At 45.4% G+C, this 18,814-nt stretch overlaps 1 protein-coding gene across 4 annotated transcripts in view; it reads right to left on the reverse strand.

Annotated features, from left to right (window-relative positions):
• LOC106505952 (uncharacterized) overlaps positions 1-18,814 on the reverse strand; it is a 113,045-nt gene that overhangs the window by 68,886 nt on the left and 25,345 nt on the right. Inside the window, exon 3 of one of the 4 annotated variants that reach the window (XR_014826998.1) lies at positions 10,392-12,281. The exons of the other annotated variants lie outside the window; for them this stretch is intronic. The gene's annotated coding sequence lies outside the window, so the exon portion shown is untranslated. Of the gene's footprint in view, positions 1-10,391; positions 12,282-18,814 lie in introns of those variants that run through there. 4 annotated transcript variants of the gene reach the window in all.

Here is an 18,814-nt window from a genome sequence, read left to right on the forward strand (position 1 = left end):
TGTAGGTTGCAGACACGGCTCGGATCCCGCGTTGCTGTGGCTCTGGTGTAGGCCGGTGGCTACAGCTCCGATTTGACCCCTAGCCTGGGAACCTCCATATGCCGCGGGAGCGGCCCTAGAAATGGCAAAAAGACAAAAACAAAAAACAAAAAACAGGGCCATCGTGGGCTGTTGGATACAGGCTATGAGTTGATGCTGATATCCAAAGCCGCAAAGCACCCTTGTGGCTCCCATCCTATGAGTGGTGTCAGGCATACCTTGGAGATATTGAGGGTTCAGTTCCAGACCATTGCAATAAAGTGAATATCACAATTACTGGGAGTCATACAGATTTTTTGGTTTCTAGTGCATAAAAAAGTTATGTTTACATTGCACTGTAGTCTGTTAGTGTGCAAAAGTATACTCTTAGTGTTTATGTCTTAAACAACAATGTTCATACCTTAATTTAAAAATACTTTATTGCTGAAAAATGCTAACCATCATCTGAGCCTTGAGGGAGTCACAACCTTGTTGTAACAGTACATAACAAATATAATGATGAAAAAGTCTGACCTGTTGCCAGTATTATCAAAATGTGGCAGAGACAGGAAGTGAGCAAATGCTGTTGGAAAAATGGTGCCAATAGACTTGCTCAATGCTTTTTTTCTGAGAAGAGCAGTATCTGAGAAGCTCAGTAAGGGGAAACACAATAAAATGAGTTAAGCCTCCAATACATGGAATTCTATACCAGCTTCAATCAGAGTTTGTATGGGAGATGGGCCAGTGTGTTGTTTTACAGACCAGCTGCTGATCATCCCTGTTTCCAAATGTACAGTTTGAATGGATGTACTTAATTGTTGGGGGGACTCTCACAGTCATGTTAGTTCTTTGACCTGTGAAGCAAGTTATTGGAGTAGGAAAAGCCAATTGGATGCCCCTGATACTGCAGCCTCCAAGCCAAGAAGGTAAATAAACACTATTCTAGGGGGAAGATGGAGATGAGTACCACCCTCAAGGATTTAGAGAATGCACAGGTGTTGGGTTCATATTTCTCTTCTAATTAGTCTAGCTTCTACAAAACCCAGGCAGATCATGGCAGATAATGGAGGATGATCTCAAATAGAATCAAGCAGCAGCCCCGCTCACACTGTGAGCTAGTTGTAGGATCTTTTTTTTTTTTTTTTTTTTTTTTTGTCTTTTTGTCTTTTGTTGTTGTTGTTGTTGCTATTTCTTGGGCCGCTCCCGCGGCATATGGAGGTTCCCAGGCTAGGGGTTGAATCGGAGCTGGAGCCACCGACCTACGCCAGAGCCACAGCAACGCGGGATCCGAGCCACGTCTGCAACCTACACCACAGCTCACGGCAACGCCGGATCGTTAACCCACTGAGCAAGGGCAGGGACCGAACCCGCAACCTCATGGTTTCTAGTCGGATTCGTTAACCACTGCGCCACGACGGGAACTCCTAGTTGTAGGATCTTTACTAGAGCAGAGTATCAGAGCTGAGGCTGTGAAGATGAATGGTGATTGACCTGGTGAATGCACTCTTTTTGATAACTGTCAAGAATGAGGATTAGGGCTGCCTTCATTTGCATGGGTTAGGTCGCAGATAAGGTCAAGGTCTTTCCCCATAGACATGTTAATGTCCAATTCTCTGCCTTATTACAGTCCAAAGGGATCTGGACCCCCTAGAAATTCTGTAGAATATCACATTGTTCTACTACACAGACTTTGTGTTAATCTAATGTGATGAACAAAAGGTGATAAGTACCCTGGATGCTTTGGTAAGAGACCTATAAAGATTCAGGAGCTAACCAAATCAGTGATTTTTTTTAGGGGCCCCGTCATCTGAGGCACCCCCCTCTTGAGTTGAGGACAAGTTACTGTCCTTTGCACCTTGAACCACTAAAAAAGCAGCACAATGCTTGGTGGGGCTCTTTTGAAGACAGATTATTTTACACTTCAAAATAATTTTCTAGTACAGTTGTTGCATGACAAGAAAGGCTGCTAGATTTTCAGTAGAACCCAGAGGCAAGAAAAGGGTTCTGGAGTGGGTCCAAGCTGGCTGTCTGAGCAGCCCTGCTGCTGGAGCCATATGACTTGGCATCACTGAATTAGAGGAATCTTAGATAGAGGGATGCTGGGGTTTGGAATAAGACCTGGCCATCTGTAGTGGGTGGACTATGTTGAAGTCTAAACCCTTGGTACCTGTGAATGAGACCCTCTTTGTAAATGGGAATTTTGCAGATGTAGTCAAGTTAAAATGAGGTCTCACTGGATGAAGTCACACCTTAAATCCAGTGTCCTGTGTCCTTATAAGGAGAGGGAAGTTTGGAGGCACACTCACGGGGAAAGAACACCATGTGAAGATGGAGGCAGAGACCAGAGTGATGCATCTATGAGCCAAGGATGACTGGCAACTACCAGCTTCTGGGAGATGGGGTAGGGATGATTTTTCTCTCAGAGACTCCAGAAGGAAGACACCTTGCTGACACCTTGATTTTAGACTCCTAGCTCCCAGAATATGAGAGAATAAACTGATGATGTTTTAAGCCCCCCAGTTTGGGGAATTTTGTGACAGAGGCCCTATAAAATGAATATATCATCTAAGGTACTGAGCTGTACACCAGCTATCCAAAAAGCCACGCCCACCTGACTGCTGGGCCCTGCTCCAGCCTGAGTGGCCCTGTGATAGCAGGTGACTATAGGAGACTGGCTGTGATGGTGGAGTAAAAAGACCCTGAGGTCACCAAATTCACTACTATCTGCAGAACAACCATCAAGGAAAAGGACAGGAACCTACCAGAAAAGACTGTTTACAACTAAAGACCTAAAGAAGGAACCACAACAAGATGTGCAGAAGGGGCCGTCTTATAATGCTGCCGAGTCCCCTAACCTCCCGGGTGGGAATACACAGGCTGGAGAATAACCGCGCTACAGAGGTTCTTCCACAGAAAGGAGAGATCTGAGCCCCACATCAGGGTCCCCAGCCTGGGGGTCCTGCGCCAGTTAGAGGAGCCTCCAGAGCATTTGGCTTTGAAGGCTGGTGGGGGCTTCATTTCAGGAGTCCCCGGAGGCTGGGTGAACAGACTTTACTCTTAAAGGATGTGCACAGAATCTCACTTACACTGGGACCCAGGGCTAAAGCAGTACTTTGATAGGCGCCTGAGCCGGTGGTATCTTCTGTCTTGGAGCCTCTGAAAGGTGGGGGTTGGGGAGGGCAGCTGTGGCTCACCCTGGGGATATAGACATCGGTGGCAATTCTTAGGAGCTCCTTCTACTGGGGATACGCTGGTGCTGGCAGACACCCTGGAATCCTCCCTCTGGTTCATTAGTGCCAAGACCTGGCCCCACCTGACAGCCTGTAGGTACAAGCGCTGGGATGCCTCAAAACAAGAAAGAGTCAACCGCACAGGCTGCCTTAAGACTCTCTGAGACCACAGCTGCCTCTGGCCCCAGCCCTGCCCACTAGAGGGTCCAGAACCCAGCTCCGCCCACAGTCCCAGAATCCCTTGGGTCCTGACCCCACCCCTAGGGAGACTGCTCTAGCCTCTGGACAAGCTCCGCCCACCAGGGTCATATGCCAGGTGCAAGAAAAGCACAATCTTGAACCCTTTGAACCCAGCCAGCTCACAGTAGGCCAGACCTTGCCCTAGAAGCAGCCAGGTCCTGGGTCTGGCCACGAGCAAACCAACGCAAGCTTTGGGACATCCTGGATTCCATACCCAAGTGTGTTAGGAACTGCTGTGTAAGATAACATATTCACAGATTCTAATGATTAGGGTCATCTTTGGAGACCATTCTTTTGATACCATAGGATCCAAATAAAGTCCATATATTGTATTTGGTTGATATGTCTCTTAAGTCTTTGAAAATGCATAAATCCTTCATCTCTAACTTTTTTGTCCTTGCGATTTATTATTGAAGAAATTGGGCTCTTCTTCCTGTAGGTTCCCCTACTCTTTATTTTGCTATATCCTCCTGGTTTCTTTAACTTATTTTTCTGTTGTTTTCTCCTGTAAATTGGTAGTTGGATCTAGGGTTATTAAATTTATGTTTATTTCTTCTGTAAGACTACTCCATAGCAGGTATTTTGTATTTCTTGGGAGCTATTGATGCTCATTCCTAAACTCATTAACTCTGTAGGGGTTGCAGAAAGGGTGATATTCTAATTCTCTAACTCTGTGTTCATTCGTTATTTGGAATATATCTACAAAGTGTCACCTGCTACTCGGCTTGCCTGAGGGATAGTTATTTTAGGAGAGCCAGGATAAATGCTTCTTTCCCTTCCTTTTCTATTTTTCACAATAAAGAGTTGGTTTGCTCATAGCCTCCATCCATGACCAGTGAGTTTCCTTTTGAACATCATGAAGTCAAGGATTTAAGCATATTTGGTGGTAAACCTATATGTATATTCTGGTTGTAGAACAGTCCCCAAATTTCCTCTCACCAAGAATCCAGCTAGTCTTATCCCCAAGACTCCATAGTGGAAAATATTTGCTCACCAAATCCACCACATAAAACAAATTAATCAAATTTTAACAAATTAGAGACATAAGCAAGAGTTGAATAAGGTAATAACCAGCAGGGGAATCCCAGCATGACTATACATTAGTTGCCAGCCTTCCAGCCAAATAAGTTCTTTAGTTAGTTTGGTCTTGTCTCATGCCATTAGCCTCTCTATATTGAGAATAGCTTGAATACCCTTGCTCCCATCATTGGCTATGAGAATCCCTCATTTAAAACTGGAGTTCCCACTGTGGCACAGTGGGTTAAGAACCTGACTACAGTGGCTCAGGTCACTGCATAGACTTGGGTTCGATCCCCAGCCTGGCACCGTGGGTTAAAGGATCTGGCATTACCACAGCTGTGGCTCTAGTTCAGTCCCTGGCCTGGAAACTTCCATTAAAAAACCAAAACTACTGACTTCATAATAATAGCCAACGTTATTCATGTCTTATTATGGGATAGGCAGTATCCTATGTAACAACATAACTCATTTAATTTTCACCATCATCCTAAGAGATGGGCATTATTATTATCTCTGTTTTGAGGATGAGAAAATTGGGTCACAGAGAGGTTAAGTGATTAGCCTCAAGCCACATAGCTGGTAAGTGTTAGCGCTGGGGTTGGCAACCCTGGGCTCATATTCCACATGGCAGTTATTGGCTGCCTCCCTGAGACCAGACCAGTGCCCTTCGAGTCAGACAGTACCCGCCTGGCCCTTTTATTCATTGATATTCCTTGTCTGGCCTCTGCAGGCACCTGAACTTGTGATCTCTAACAGGTGTTACTGCCTCTTTACAAGTCTTGCGATTCCAGGGAACTTTAATTGGGTTGGTAATAAGGATGGATGCCTCATCAGAACCTGTCCAGGGAATAGAGTTTTGTCTTGGATCCCACACTGGGCTGGATTTATAAATGCAGAATCCCAGGGCCAAATTTAGCAGAGTAAATTATTTTGTTTCCCCGATGTAGGCCACCTCATCTAATTTGAGCTGTAACTTAGGAACTGTGTGTGCAATTACCAGCGAGGTGATGGGTGATGGACATGTTCAAGATGGGATCTGGGAGCACTGGACCAAAGCATTTCCTGTTTTTCTTTCTCCTGCCACTAGAAACAGTTTTCTTCCCTGTTGACTGTCTTGGTGAATTCAGTTCTTCCCTTGGTCCCTGGAGACCACATTGAAGGTGGGGCTCAAAGACCAACCAGCTCTCAAGAGACACTGAACCTGCACCACAGTCGTTTTTGTATGATTGGGGCTATTTCCTCAGGCATCCTGGGTCTGTTTTCTCAGTTACATAAGGAGCTGGTAGCGTTTTCCTTGTCATATAAATTTGAGTTTATGCAATAGGTGAGGGCTCTGAGACCAGGTCAAATTCATTACAAGTGATAGTAACTGCCTTTAATTGAGCCCTTACTATGTGCAAAGTATTTTATACACATTATCTCACTTAGAACACACCATGATCAAACACACTCACACTGAGGCTCAGAGGAGCTAAGTGGTTTTTCCAAAATCACACAGCTAGTAACATGGTAGAGCTAGTCAAAACCCATCAAAACAGATTCACTGGGAGGCAGAGGGTTTCCCACTAGAAAACTGGATAGCGACTTGGCAGGGGCTGTAGGCTTTACCCAGCAGGGAGGGAACTGGTCAGTAAAATTCCCTCCCATTCTAATATTCTGTGAGTTCAAAGCCCTGTGACAATGGAAACAAAGACTTTTTTGCAAATTCAGTGCCTTGTTTCTAGGCCCCAGCATATGAGACATCGGACAGTGTATCATGAAGCTCCTGGCTAATGAATGATAGGAAGAACTCATAGAAACAAAGAATAGGTGAACAACAGATTCTATGAATGGAAAGGATCTGGGCACCCTGGGATCCAGGCAGCTGTAGAAACCAGTGGTTTCAGGTCTTAGTGGTAATGAAGTATCAGCTCCACCTACTTCTTCATTTTTTTTTTTTTGACGCACCCATGGCATGCAGAAATTCCCAGGCCAGGGATCAAACAGGTGCCACAGCAGCGACTGGAATTGCTGCAGTGACACCACCAGATCCTTAACCTGCTGAGCCACCAGGGAACTCCTAGCTCTACCTACTTCTAATCTAGCTTCATTGTGCTTAAGAGCCGGATTCCTAGGAGAGAGGGATTGGTCCAGATTGGGTCATGTGCCTGCCTCTCAGCCAGGAGAGGAGGGGCCACTTTGATTGACAGCTCCCAAAAAACAGTGTTCAATGTGGATGGCTGGGCAGAAACAGCTCCCTGTATGAAAATGAAGGTGTTGGTAGCAGATGAAGAGGAAAGGACGCCAGCCAGGCTGAACTTAGCAGAGTTCCACTGTACAGGTTGTCCTGGGGTGGACAGGGTGCCATGGGGTCCAGAGCAACAATCTTAGCTGGGATTGTGAGTGCTGGTTCTCCCCATCTGTAGAATGACCATGTTAGGGTATCTGTCTCATTCCTCACTCTTGCCACATAACACCCTCTGGCTCCTTCACTGAACACCACTCCACCCAGGAGTGTGGGTTTGGTTGACTCCTGCACAGGTGCAGTCCTGGGAAACTACATCTATTACCTGGATCTTTCCCTCTCCCTTTGTTTACCAAACATCTTGATGAGAGGTAGGACCACTGCATTGGGCATGTATGGGCTGTGATTACATGCCCAAGGAAACCCTCTTCCCACTTTCCCCCCATTCTTGAGAACCCATCTTCATCCTCTCCAGGCTTCACTGTGCACGGATGATAAGGAGACATTGCGATCAGACAGTGATGATGAGCTGGGGAGAGTGTGGGCACTGCCTCCTTGGCCACGTCACACCTCTCTCGCATTGGCTGCCCCTCTGAGGACTCTTGCGGTTTCTTTCAGTTGCACCTCCCCCTGTTCCCCCTCACCTCCCCTTAGCAGTCAGAGCTCAGGCTCTAAGCCACAGATTCTCTTCCTTGGTTGCAAATTGGAAATACTTTGGGGGAGCTTCAGATACTGAGATCTGGGACCCCACCTCCAGAGATGCTGATTTCATTGGTCTGTGGTCAGATTTGAGCATCTGTATGTTCAAAAGTCTCAAGTGATTCTAATGTGAAACCAGGAATAGGACCACTCACAGGTTATGGGCTAGGAAAATGAAGATTCTAGGATAATAGCCTTATTGTGAGGCTTTGGCAATATTTCATAGTGGCCAAGCATAGAATAGAGTCAGATATCTCTGGGTTCAAGTCCCATATTTTCCTCTCACTAGCTGTGTGCCTTTGGGCAAGTGTCTTAACCTCTCTGAGATGTAGCTTCTTCATCTATAAAGTAGGACTGATAATAGAACCTCCCTTGGAAGGATTTGTTAAGATTAAATGAACAAGTGTAGAGAACTCACTTGGCATGATGCCTGGTACAGAATAAGCCCACAGTAAATGTCAGCTGCTGCTGTTATCATTGTCATTATCTGGCATTTCTAATTGTTTATCTGAATGTTTAGAGCTCAGTGTGTCACTCTGGATGAGCTCATTCCAAGAAGGAACATGGGTTTCTGATATGCAGTGAAATCTCTGGGGTCTGTGGAAGAGTAGCAGCTGTTTCACCCCAGGACCTGTTAGAAATTCAGAACTTCAAGCCCCACCCCAGGCCTGTGACCCCAAATCTGCATCTTAAAGTTTGAGAAGCTCTGGACTAGAATATTCTGAGGCTTGGGCCCCAGCTGAGGGTAATTCTTGACTGTAGCCTTAAGCCAAAGTACTTTCTGGTAAAATTTCAGATTTCACTTGAGATTGAGAGAGAATTCTGATCAAAGGAGCATCAAAAGTCACTCTGTAGGGCCACCTGGGTGCTCCTATTGGCTTCCCTCTTTAGGACTGCACCCATTCTCATGCTTGAGGCCTCAAAACATCACTATATAATAGGCGCTATGATTCCCGCCATTACCACAAAATGAAGATGAGACTCAGAGAGGTTAAGGAACTTGCTTAAAGAACTTGCATAAAGTCCTGTCCAGGACAGAGTCTCTGGAAGCCTGCTGCAGGGTTCTGGCCTGTCCTCCCCTGCTCTCAGTGACTTAGAATCAGGCAGTAACCTCGGGATGATCTGTTCCCACTCTGGGGCAATGGGGTGGGGGGGAATGTGACCACTTTGCAGCCCCTCTTTCCTTCTTTCTATTCGCTCTCCAGCTGGAGCAGGAGCAGGCCAATTAGAGACTTGCCCAGTGTCTGCCGCCCCACGTTGCATGAAAACAACTTGATCCTCTCCATTAAGTTAATAGATATTCACACGTGGGCTTGATACTTATGAGTGAGCAGGCTGAGCAGGTATGAAAACCGAAAAGAAGATAGCAGAGATGGGGTGGAACTGCTCCTCAAAGCCTGGGGGCTGTCATGCTTTCAGAAATCTTCCTTTAAGAACCAAAACCTCACACCACTTGCAGTAGAAGGGCCAAAGGGGCCCTTAAGGGCCACAGAGTCTATCGTGAGGGCTCCCAGCCTTGGCCAAAGAGAACTCACATCATTTGCCTCACAGGGGAGTTCATGGAGTTGGGGTGAGAAAGAAGCAAAACTCACACCAGCTGCCACAAGTGGAAGAGGCCAAAAAAAGCAACATCAATAATGACTAGGCCGTGGGAGAGGCTGGGGGCCATGAGGAACAGCACCTTATCCCCAGAAACTGGGGCAAAAGTACGGATGATCCCTCTCTCTTTTTTTTTTTAAATTGTAGTTGATGTATAATATAAGTTGCAGGTACACAATACTGTGATTCACAATTTTTAAAGGTTATACTCCATCTGTAGTTACTATAAAATATTGGCTCGGGGTTCCCATCGTGGTGCAGTGGTTAATGAATCTGACTAGGAACCATGAGGTTGCAGGTTTGATCCCTGGCCTTGCTCAGTGGGTTAAGGATCCGGCATTGCTGTGAGCTGTGGTGTAGGTGGCAGACGCAGCTCGGATCCCGCGTTGCTGTGGCTCTGCCATGGGCCGGCTCCGATTCGATCCCTAGCCTGGGACCCTCCATATGCCACAGAGCGGCCTAAGAAATGGCAAAAAGACAAAAAAAAAAAAAAAAAAAAAAAGGCTATATTCCCTTAGATGGATTTTGATGATGATGAGGTTGATGATGATGATTAGTTCATACAGAGAATAGTTCCTTTTCTTTTCCTTCTTTTTTTTTTTTTTTGATTTTTTGGTGGAACCCAAGGCATATAGAAGTTCATAGGCCAGAGATCAAATCCAAGCCACATCTGGGACCTACGCCACAGCTGCAGCAAGGCCAGATCCTTAACACACTGTGCTGGGCCAGGGATTGGACCAGCACCTCCACAGAGACAAGCGGGATCATTAACCCATTGCACCGGGATCATTAACCCACTGCACCACAGTGGGAACTCCCTGAGAGCTATTCTCTGCTGGGTATCATGTGAGTTCTTTATAAAGACTATCCCATTGAATCCTGTAGAGCTGCACCATTTAATATGGCAGCCACATGTGGTTTTTTAGATTTAGGTTTACATTAACTAAAATTAAAAGTTCTGCAGGAGTTCCCACTGTGGCTCAACAGGTTAAGAACCTGACTAGTTTCCATAAAGATGCAGGTTCAATACCTGGCCTCACTTGGTGGGTTAAAGGATCTGGTGTTGCTGTGAGCTGTGGTATAGGTCACAGACACAGCTCGGATCTGGTGTTTGGTGGGGCTGTGGTGTAGGTGAGCAGCCACAGCTCTGATTCAACCCCTAGCCTGGGAACTTCCATATGCCACAGGAGTGGCCACAAACAAAAACAAACAGTGTTGTCCAGACCCTATCAACTCAAAGTATGGTTCATCAATATTACCTGGGATCTTGTCAGAATGACAGAACCTCAGTCCTTCCTGTGGATCTACTGGATCCACAGTTTGGGGATTTGGGGGCATTATTTCTTTATTTTGCTGCCTCATTTTCTCTTTTTTTTTCTTCTGGGATTCCAACTTCTCTTACTTTAGACCTTTTGGTTTTGTTCTGCAGACCCCCTGAGGCTCTGTTCATTTTCTCTCTCCATCTTCCCTTTTCTTAAGAATGGTTAATTTCTATCGATCTGTCTTCAAGTTCTCTTATCTTTTCTTGTGTATTCCAGTTCTAAAATTTCCATTTGGTTCTTTTCCATTATTTTCTATTTCTCTGTTGAGATTCCCCATCTTTTTATTATGATTATCTTTTTAAAACATAATCAGACATAGTTTTATAGTTGTTTTAAATCCTTGTCTCATAGTTCCAATATCTGGATCATCTCAGGGTTGGCTTCTGTTGTCTTTTCCCTTGAAAGTGGGTCACATCTCCCTGGTTCTGTCCATGTTGAATAATTTTGGATGGTATCCTGGAGGTCATGAATGTTTCATTGTGGAAGACTATGGGTTCTGCTATATTGCTCCAAAGAGTGTTGTTGCTTTTGTTTTAAAAGGCAATTGAGTTTTGTCAGACTGCAAACTCTGTCTTAGCTGCCTGGGCAGCAGTTCAAATCATAGTTGAGGTTTTTAGTATTTAGCTATAAGCATGCTTGTGCATGCGTGGTCCAGGATTCAGCTAGAGATTTGGAATGAGCCTATATTCAGGATTTGGGGGCTCTCTTCTCCCTTTTCTAGAACTGCCCCTTGTTATGACTCTGGTTGCCTTGAGTTTCATCCTCTGGTTCCTCAGGCCAGAATTTTGGGAAGATTTTCTAAATGTTCTAGCTGCCCTGTACTAGGCTACAACTGTGGCCTGCCCTCAGATCAGAGTGGCCCACAAGAAATTCATCCTGTGCTGGTCCCTTCCTCCAAGACTTGGCTTCCCTCCTAAATCTATCTGGTTCCCCCACCCCACCCCCACTCCTGAGAGACCTGAGATAATAATTACTTTTTGTGTTTTGTCCAGTGTTTATAGTTGTTATGTGTGGCATGGTTAGTTGGTTAGGATCTAATTCTGCCATATCAGCAATAGAGCCACAGGATGTTCCCTGGTGGCTTAGTGGGTTAAGGATCCAGTGTTGTTTCTGCTGTGGCTCAGGTTGCAGCTGTGGTGTAGGTTTGATCTCTGGCCTGGTAACTTCTGCATGCCATGAGCATAGCCAAAAAAGGAAAAGAAAAAAGAGAGAGAGAGAGATAGAGCCCTAGGCTTACTGAATCAGAATCTTCATCCTTTTTTTTTTTTGGCCCATGGCCTGCAGAAGTTCTCAGGCCAGGGCTAGAACCCATGCCACATCTGCGACCCGAGCCGCAGCAGTGACAACACTGGATCCTTAATCACTAGGCCATCGGGGAACTCCAGAATCTTCATTTTAACAAGATCCCAAAATGATTCCAGTGCAGCTGAGGAGCTCTAAATCACCCTAAGAGGAAGGTGTTGCTCTTATTCTCATTTTACAGAGGAGGAAACTGAGGCTTAAGAAGGTTTCTTAAAATGACAGAGGTCACAGAGTAAGGAGATACAGGAATCTGACTCAAGAGCTTAACCACCATGTTGTAGCCTTGCTCCCCCACTTGAAACAGGTGCGCTTCATCTACTACTCTGAAGAGGGGTGGGAACTGAAAGATCAAATAGGCAATGAGAAGGCTGTAAGTTATTACCTTTGATCATGCACTGGGAGACAGATGACCCATCACCAAGTTGGAATTAGATTGATCTCATTCACTCATCAATCTTTGCTTGGTCCTGGATCATTGGGATTTAATATTTTTGAATCCCCAAATCTGGCATGTGGTAATATCAATCCTGGGAACTTGTCTTGAAAACCTTGAGTTGCAGACCTACTTCTTTTGTTGTTGTTGTTGTTGTTGTTGTTGTTGTTGTTGTTGTTGTTGATGCCAGTGACCTGCCCATCATATAAAGTAGAACGTTTGGTGTTAATTGTACTTGAAAGCTAAACTGCATTCTCATCGTTCAAGGAGCTCCAGTAGGACTCCTGCCTTGCAAGTTAAGAGGGAGCTGTGTATCCTAAAGGATCACCCTCGTCTTTTGCATTTCACATCCTATCAGCTGTAAAAAAGGGTTACCGTTTTCAGCATCTTATGTAGTGGGCCAATCCATCACCCAAAGCAGTGCTTAGAGGGCATGAAATATATGTCAACAGCCTTGTGCTCTTCTCTTGCCAGCCTTCCCCTTAGCTTCCATCCCCAGTAGAAGCTCTAGTGACAGGTCATCTGGATAGTATTTAAGTAACAACTAGAGTTGATGGAGAAAGATGGGATGTAGAACTGGCCTGGGCGTGACTTTAGAAATTATCTGCTCCAACCTCATCTCATTTTATAGATGAGGGATGGCGGTCAGGAGAAGGTCAATCTCTTATCCCAGGTTACACAGCTATTAATGGGTAGAGCTGGATGCTGAATCCCGGTCCTGGTTCCACACACCGTGTGTTAGATGAGCTAGGTCTTGGGAGATATTGTGGCTGTTTGGGTTGGGGTCAGAACTGATTGTTGATGCTGGCAGGAAAAATACATGCCAGGGATTTTAGAACAAATGACATACTGGGGGACATCTGGCCATTTGGTCCAGAGGCTACTGAAAAACCTTAAAGACCCAGACTGCCATTGTCAGTGGCACTTGGTGTTCATGGTTGTGGCAAATGCCATAATCTCTGGATGGAACTTTCCTTGGAGACTCAGGTGTCCCATGGACTCAGGGGCCCTCAGCACCTCCTAATCTCTTTTTAGGGGGGTGGTGGTCTCTAGTCTGGGGCTTCCTCCTCCTTTACTTTTTCATTGGTATCTTGCATGGTGATGGATTGTGTGCAGATTTCTCTGTCTCTTCTGGAAGGTCAGAATTGTGCATTTCAGGTTTTCTCAAATGTCTGCCCACATGCACACACTTGGACACTAGATAAAGGCAGCTAGATGGACCCACATAGTGGTGCAGGTTCATGTCCCCTAGCCAGTCCGCCCAGCTTCAAATCCTGGCTCCACCACACCCTGGCTGTATGACCTTGGAAGAGTCACTTAACTGCCCTGTGCCTCTGTGTCCTTGCTGTAAGATGGGGAAAATACTTCCTACTTTATAAGGTTGTCAGCATATGTAGGATGGGTTAGTTTACATTAAGTACAGTCAGTTTTCACTACTCATGGTAGTTATGTGCTATGAGTCACTGCAAACATTGAATTAGTGAATTCTGGGCCATTCCTCCTGGGGGAAATACAGGATTAGGTTCGCCCAAGCCTCTAGTCACAACATTTTCATCAACCAGTAAATAAATGCATAACCTTGTTTTCTGTATATTTCTGTTTAAAGACACCTTCTTTAACATATATTGTCAATCCATTAACATTGAACTTGTGGCCAGCAGCACATAACTTGCGCCTGAATGAAGCTTATCTAACACATGGATTTTCTTCCTAAGGCACATCACAGCTTAAGAAGCCTAAAACAGCACTTCAGCGCTATGCTTGGGGCCATTTAAAATGCGAAATCACCAAAACAGCAAGCACAAAATGCAAAAACATCACATTAAGCAGACGGCAAAAAGGATGCTTGTTTACAGTGCAATAACAGATATAAGAAGGCAGAGTGTCGCCTTGTTCAACCTCAGCTGGGAACATGCACATTGGGCGACTCAAAATTTTTGCTGCTCTGTGCATGCCTGTGAAAGTGCTGCAAATATCGATTTTGCAGTTACAAGTAAACTTTAGCAAGTAGGTGAATTCTCAAATTCAATGGACTCCATGAATAATGGAGATCAACTACACTTAGCTACTGCTTGGCATACAGTAAGTACTCAATAAAGGTTTCTTAGAATTATTAAGAACTGGAAAGTAGGTGGTTTATGGGGTTCATGTCTTTGCAGGAAAAGAAAAGACAAGATGTAGAAAAACCTCACTTCAGACTTCCTGATATTCAGAGAAGAGGGTTCCCATGGCTTAAAGAGAGTCATCTATATATTTAACCTTTAGAAATTCAACTCTTTGGATGAATCAGCTAGGCATCTTGATTTCCTTTCTAATGGGGAGGGAGGGAGGAGGGAAGCATCAGTGGGTTAGAGTAGTGGGTTCTCAAAATGTGATCCCTGATGGAGTTCCTGTCGTGGCTCAGTGGTTAACAAATCTGACTAGGATTTGAGGTTGCAGGTTCGATCCCTGGCCTTGCTCAGTGGGTTAAGGATCTGGCAGTGCTATGAGCTGTGGTGTAGGCCAGCGGCTACAGCTCCAATTAGACCCCTAGCCTGGGAACCTCCATATGCGGTGGGAGCGGCCCTAGATAAGGCAAAAAAAAAAAAAAAAAAGTCAAAATGTGGTCCTTGGAGCTGTATCAGCATCAGCACCACTGGGGAATTGGTTAGAAGTGTGACTTCTTGGGTGTCACCCTGGACATCCTGGACGAACCCCCTGAGGGCATTGTAACAAGTCCTGTAGGTGATGCTCAAGTCTGAGACCCCTTCCTTAAAGGGCTGGTGTTTGCTGCCTGGTGGCCAGTGTCAACTGTTTGTCGTCTTTGGCATTGTTTATGAGGTTTCATTCATATGTAAATTTCTGCCAGTTGATAGGCTTGCCTGGCATGGTTCCATGCATCTCATAAATCAGAAGCTGCTATGCTTTCTTGTTTAGTAATTCTCCAACTGTGGACCATTCTGTAGCTACCATGAGATCAATAAACCCTCCACTCTGAGGGAAATGAGCCAGGCTGGCTCCCATAGTCCCAGAATTCCTGCTGCCTGGAAGCTCTGCTGGGGCCCATGGAATTGCAAAGGGGCCCCTGGACTGTGGGCTCTGGAGTCTATGCATTGAGGTTTGCATTTCAGCGTTGCCAGATCCTGACTCTATAATGAGAGCAAGCCCAATTTCCTCATCTACGTGATAGATGTGGTAGGTCTTAGGATCTTATTAGTATAAAAATGATTGGTTCTTACTTTTTCCCAGTCTTGGCCCTTGAGGAGTTTGGTGACATGCCCAAGGTCTCAGAGATCACTTGAAGTGGAATCAGGCTAGAAGCCAGGTGTCCTGAATCCTTGTCTATCTAACTTCTTTTATTTCCTACAAGGACTCCTGGCCCTTCATTAATGCATCCGGAGGTGTGTGTTGTAGGCAGCATTGCCAATTCAATTGCTTTGCTGTTGCTGCTGACTTTTGGGTCAAGGAAGGGGTCAGTTTCAGGAGTCTGGACACGTGGCCGCTCACTTTGCTCTCTTAGGAGACTGAGGGACGGGGCAGGCAGGAGACAAAGCCAGCCATGAAGGTAGTTACTTTCCCCACCCTTGGAATACAAGCCCTGGACATCTGCCTTGTTCTCCACTTGTCTGCAAGCTGCCTGGTTGGAGGGGGCAGTGAAGCCCCTCTCCTTGTAATCCCTATTCTGTCCGGGGAGATATTTCCAAGCTGGGGAACGAGTGGTTAAAAGCACACGTGTTGGGAGCAGACAGAATAATGTCATAGGTGTTTATGTGTCCTTGGGAAAATTGCTTAACCTCTCTGAGACTCAGCTTCCTCATCTGTCAAGTGGGTCTCAGCACAGTATCCACCTTACAGGGTGATCAGAATTGGCAGAGACAACACTGGCACAGAATGCCCACGCAGAGGTCACCTGTAACTTTCAGCTGGGCATCTACCCTCTCGGATGGGTATTTCTCTAAGGGCAGGATGTACCCTATGGGTGGGAGAAGTGGGGGGTGGGACAGAAGAAAATGTTTGGTTAGATCAATCTGTCAGGGTTATACCACAGAAGCAGAACTAGGACGTGGTCTATACCAAGAGATTTACGGCCAGGAATTGGTGATATGATTGTGCAGGCTGGCTGGGCAAGTCTGAAATCCATAGAGCAGGTTGTGGGGAAGGAAAGGCTGGAAGTCTCTAGAAGATGCTGACATTGCAGTCCTTGGGTAGAATTCTTTTTTCTTTTGGGAAACCTCAATTCTCCCCTTGAAGCCTTTCAATTGATTGAATTGGATTCCACCCTGATTATGGAGGGTAATCCCCTTGACTTAAAGTCAACTGGTGTGAAAACGAATGACATCTACAAAACACCTTCACAGCTACAGCAGGGCTCAGGACCCCTGCCACCTTGGCACCCGGGTCTCATGACTGACAGCTCCCCAAAACTACTCTGAGAGTCATTTCTCAAAACAGGGCGTTGCAGCGTTCCACATAGGACTGATTTGGAGCAATGAACGCACAAACAAACAAGAGTTCTATTATTCAAAGAAGTTATTCCCAGAGTCCTCTCATTTTGTGTAGACATAAATTAGGGAAAGAGACAAACAAAACCAACAAGCAAATACCTTCACGGCAACACACCTGGATCCGGGTTGCTAGATTTAATTTGAAAGAACAAGGTACTGGAGCTTAGCCAAATCGACACGTAAAACTGATATACTGTGTCAACTGTTATACATGTATGGATTACAGGTTATACATATATAACGGATGTATGTTCTTACCCTACAACTTGCCTTTTAAAAAAAATCAGCATTATGCCTCTTTCTCCTAATTCTTTTCATGTCAGCACTACCTTACTCTTTCTGGATGAGCATTACCTTCCTTGGGAAAGTGATGGCACCTCAGTGTTCTTATCTGTAAAATCGGGATGATGACAGAGGCTGCCTTAAAGGGCTTGCTGGGATTCTTGCTATTGTGACAGCTATGCCATTGTTTGGATGGGTCCTGATTTGTTAACTAGTCTCATATGGGTGGACTTCTAGGTGGTCTCCACATTTTGCTAGTACAGATCCACAGCCCCTTACCCAAACCTTCTGGGGATACCTGTGTACTGGGACACAGTTTTTACAAATTTTTTTATTATAGTTGACTAATAATATTGTGTTTCAGATGTACAGCAAAGTGATTCAATGATATATACATACAGCTTTAGTTACATAAACTATATTTTATAAAAGCTATATATATATATATATATATATATATATATAACTGAAGCTATATATGTATAAATATATGTGTGTGTGTGTATATTCTCTTTCAGATTCTTTTGCCTTAGAGGTTATTACAGAATACTGAGTTCCCTGTGCTATACAACAGGTCCTTGTTGGTTATCTATTTTATACGTAATAGTGTATACATGTTAATCCCAAACTCCTAATTTATCCCTCCCCTTTGGTAACCATAAGTGTGTTTTCTGTCTTGGGATTCAGTTTTTTAAACTTTTAGGCAGGTTTTGGTAACATAAATCACACACTATGTAATACCACTAGGGGAGCTTGAAGCAGCACCCTATAATCCAGCACACCAATAAATTCTTCAGTGAAACACATAAATATTCCCACTAAGCGGGATAAATATGGACTATAAATAGTCTCACATTGGTGCAGGGCCGGTGCTGCTGTCAAGTGAGTGTCAGCTCCAAACTTAATGGAAACATGTTCAGTTTTCAAAGCCTCTTGGATTTTTGAATTATAGATAAATACATGACTATGAGCTTCTTTCTGGAGGGTAAGTTTCTAGAAGAGATGTTGCTGGGTTGAGGAGTCTGTACATTTGAAAACTTTAAAACTTGTTTATAGGAGTTCCCATTGCAGCTCAGCAGGTTAAGAACCCGACTAGTATCCATGAGGATGCAGGTTTGATCCCTGGCCTCACTCAGTGGGTTAAGGATCTGGCATTGCTGTGAGCTGTGGTGTAGGTTGCAGATGTGGCTCGGATCCCATATTGCTGTGGCTGTGGTACAGGTCAGCTCTGATTCAACCCCTAGCCTGGGGAGCTTCCATATGCCATGGGTGTAGCCCTAAAAACAAAAAACAAACCAAAAAAACCTTGTTTATAAATCTCTGTCCCCAGATGTCACTGGAGCACATTGGTGCTGATGTGACGCCTGGCTCCTGCATCCCAGGGTGAAGGGGGGGTCTGTGGGGAGGCAGCAGGGCGCCCTATGCACCTGCGTGGGAGGTGGAGCTGTGCCAGCAGGAGGAGGGCCAGGCTTGGAGAGAGTGGAACGCAAGGAAATAGAATCGGAGCTCCCTGCAGCCTGCAGAGGACAGGAAAAGTCTCCAGGGAGCTGGCCTCAGACTCTGGAGCCTGTGAGAGGCAGCTGGTGTGGGAATTAGCTCTGGCCCTCTTCCTGTCCCAGAGCCTTGAGTCTGAGCTCCCATCCCAGAGCCCTGGGACTGGGGTTGGGGGGAAGGCTGTGTTTCTCTCCATCTGTCTTCATCAGAGGGAAAAAATGATCCTGACTAGAGACGGAAGGCCTGCTGTGGCCACGGCTGTTGGAGCGGGTGGCACAGGGCTGGCGCTAGGTGGGAGTCCTGGAGGAGTTTGGCAGGTGCCGGGTACCCCCTGTATTCGTGGCAAAATGCTAGGATGGGAAAGAAGCAGGAGATGGTTCCTGATCTTCCTGTTGGGGTTGGAATTGGCACAGTGCCTAGTACTTAGTGGAAATTTAGTACGTGATCAGACAGAAGGAAGAAAGGAA

The sequence above is a fragment of the Sus scrofa genome, chromosome 14 (genome assembly GCF_054392235.1).
Source record: "Sus scrofa isolate SSC_HxYL_T2T_F1_AM1 chromosome 14, Sscrofa_HxYL_maternal_Yorkshire_Landrace_v2.0, whole genome shotgun sequence".
Taxonomy (NCBI): Eukaryota; Metazoa; Chordata; class Mammalia; order Artiodactyla; family Suidae; genus Sus; species Sus scrofa.